Below are 3,637 nucleotides of genomic sequence, written 5' to 3'. Positions count from 1 at the left end.
ATGACAACAACAACTATGTTGACGGCACTAATTATAGACTAATAACAATAATAATGATAGTGAGAATAATAATGAAATAATAATAATCATAAAAATAGAAATACAACTAAAATACTCATAACAATAGCGGTAAAAGTGTTATATTAAAGCACTCAAGATTGAATAATAATCGCCATTACTGCTTATGGTTAGCTATATCATTTAACTCTGTGCAAGAAATATATAACATAAATGCACAAATATAAAATAGGTTATAGTGATGGAGATAATTATTATATAAATCTATTGTTTACCTTTATTAATTTTTATATCTTCACACACTGGTCACAGCTAGAATGCAATAGTATTAAAGTTTAACGCACAAACAAAAGATACATTATATGCATGAAAAACGACAGAAATGTGTTTAATGTTCATCTTCCTCTGCCAACCATCATAAAACGTTGAAAGCACCGCTTCTCGTCCGATCAGCGAAGCTAAGCAACGTTGGGTGTGGTCAGTACTTGGATGAATGATCGCCTGGGAACACCAGATGCTGTTGGCATTTTGTTATATATGCAATGTATGTTTGGGATATTTAGTGGTCAGTGGTGTTTTCAATGTATTCTTCGACATACTGCTTAATAAGAAAAGTTCATACTACATTATTTGAGATTTAAAAACAAACCCAAAAAAATAGACTGATGGACGTATTAATAATAACAGAAACTTATGTTTCAATAAAACAGTAAAAGTAAATTTACCGCTGCAAAGATCGGGAAGGGTAGACAGAAAACAGATGGAAACAATTTAGTGGTAAATAATAATAATAATAATAATAATAATAATAATAATAATAATAATAATAATAATAATAACGATATCTGCAAAAGAACAATAAACATAAAATGATAAAATGGATATCAGTCTCCAGGAAATAACGATTAAATTTACCAATATTCGAAGCAATATTTTTATCAAGTGCAATATTAAAGTTTAAGATCCAATGAGCAAAGTTAAGCAACTTTGATTTTGGTCAGTACTCGCATGGGTAACCACCTGAAAAACAGATGGTATTTTCATTTTACTATTATTAATGCACGCTCTTTTACTTATTCCTTTTCTTGCACTAGTGTAGTATATGTTACCCCAAGCGGCGGTTCACTGAGGCCATCTTGGTTCTGATTAATTAACTCGTGGTAGGTCGGGTCATTTATAGAAAACAGATTTACTTTTTTTCGGTGGATGGGGTAGAAAGCAATACAATATATTTACAGGATAACCACTAATAGAAGCACACAGTATATCTGAGCCAGATAAACAGATTTAGAAACTCTATATGAAACTATTACAAAGAAAAACATAGACAACAGGAAACTACATATAAGTGAAAAATCTCGAAAACATGTCCACGGCCTTGTAGCTTAATAATCTATTCGTCATCCCTATCGGCAAATGATTTTGCTATAATTATCATCCTGATCATAGAAATCTTAATTATTTGTATCATTAAGATGCTTGTGATCACAATTACTATCATGTTTTCTTCTTTACATGATCGCTATCATTTATTTTATCTGATTATTGATTTACTAATTCTCATTGGTAGTACGATTATAACCACTATTATCAACATTATTTCTATTAAATTTTTATTTAAATTATCATCAATATTAATACCAGTATCATAAATATGATCATTATGATTTACTTTTATCATTATAGTAGCATCATTATGATATCATCGTCGTCGGAGAGAATTATGCATTCTAAACATTTTATTAAAATTCTGATACTAAACAGATTTTTGCGGCAGTTTTACAAAGAAAAAATAAGTTAAGTTGTAATAATGATATTAATTGTGTTAACAATAACCTTATCGGTAATGATATCTATGAAAGAACAATCGGTATAAAATGGTTGTAGTAAAGAAATCAGTCTAATGAAGAAAAATAATTATATATATACATATCACGATTAGTTTTTAGCAATATATTTGGCATCAATTTAGATTCTTTGCTCTGTAGGTCGGGTGATTTTCAGAAAACACATTTATTTCACTTTCGGTAGATGAATGTTATGATTTATGTGTAATGGCACATATATAAAATACATTTGCTTACAGAGTAAATTATACATGCCAGTAGATTGGAGATACTAATCCGTCCACGCCTGACCATTGTGCTTATAGTTAGCTATATCATTTAGCTCTGTGCAGGAGATACTATTGCATGTGTACACATTAAAAATCATAAACAATATTATACTAATCAATATCTTGAGCATTGCTGGTACACCTTCCACTGTATATTTACATTATCATCACCTGCTGCTATCAACATTATCATTATCATCATTATGATGGTAGTCATGATGCTACTATAGTGAAGAATGTATATCATAATGATGACCATATCAATGATACTACACATAAGTAGGCTTAAATAACAGTTATAACAATTAACCATGAGGTATAGTGATCGGACGAAAAGCGGTGCTTTCAACGTGGTATGATCGTTCCAGAATATTAGCCAGCTTTCTGTCAGTACTCATAGTTTATATATATATATATATATATATATATATATATATATATATATATATATATATATATATATTTCATATAGTGTATTTTTTCCTTTTGCAACAAACTTCATTACCATGATATTCCAGTCACATCACTGAGATCTGCTCCATATTATATGCATTAATAACAATCGACCACTATCGGTCATATAGCTAATTCTAACTCAAATGAAATTAAAGAGAATGATTATGATAATAAATAAACTAACATGGTGACCATGATCATAATGACAAACATAGTAAAACCAATTACGGATATGGATAACTAGTTTATTGTGCCTTACCGCCACGGGCCACTCGTGTTTAAGCTTTTGCAGAGCTCGGACCTCTTTTTAACGCAGTAACAACAAACTAGAAAGTCTTGTGCCACAAGAGTTACCCTGGAGCCCGGGGCCTCTCGTCTCGCTTGACATTGTTGTTCCTGAATTTGTCTAACGTAAATTAAAGTAAAGTAAAATCTTGTAATTACACATCATTATAGTGCTTTGCCAGCACCTCAGTGCTCTTGTTTTTGCAGGTGACACGAGACTACAGTAGGCGTAGTCAGCACCCCACCTCAGACTCGCAGTTCTCTTCTACACCAGGGTAGCCCTTTGGGCTTTGACCCCTGGGTAGGGAGGCCAGTAGTCTGGGGCGTCCTTTGGGCGCACTTTTTCTCCCTCTAAATTTTTTCCTCCTAATGTGACTTTCCTGAGCCTGCCGGAGTTCCTCGTGAGCTCCCGTATTCGCTTGAGGGGTGGGCATCTACTTACCGTCCTTCGCCTAGGCAAGTTCGGCGGTAGGGCAGTGTCCTACACATGCCTCGATCCCTCTGTGGTACTGGCGAACGCAACCAGGCTTCCACTGGGGGGGGGGGGGTAGAGGACGAAAAAACTGCCTTACTCTCTTAGCTATTGTTGTTAGGTTCATACCAAAAGTTAAGAGTTTTGGATCCCTTCAGGACAACAATTTTAAGCAAAGGGGTCGGACCTGGTCCGATGCCCAGTATGGATGCTACCCGGCTACCCCTTCTCCTCCTCAAGGAGGAGGGCGACTAACGACCGCAGACTTACCCCTAAGCAAATCTTGAACC

At 34.1% G+C, this 3,637-nt stretch overlaps 1 pseudogene; it reads left to right on the top strand.

Moving 5' to 3' along the window:
* Positions 1 to 425: 425 nt before the first annotated feature.
* On the top strand, positions 426 to 544 carry LOC119581302 (annotated as a pseudogene).
* The last annotated feature ends 3,093 nt before the right edge of the window (positions 545 to 3,637 follow it).

Source organism: Penaeus monodon, chromosome 14, assembly GCF_015228065.2.
Source record: "Penaeus monodon isolate SGIC_2016 chromosome 14, NSTDA_Pmon_1, whole genome shotgun sequence".
Lineage (NCBI taxonomy): Eukaryota > Metazoa > Arthropoda > Malacostraca > Decapoda > Penaeidae > Penaeus > Penaeus monodon.
The sequence above is the reverse complement of the archived record's forward strand: the minus strand, read 5'-3'. Positions and strand labels throughout refer to the sequence as shown.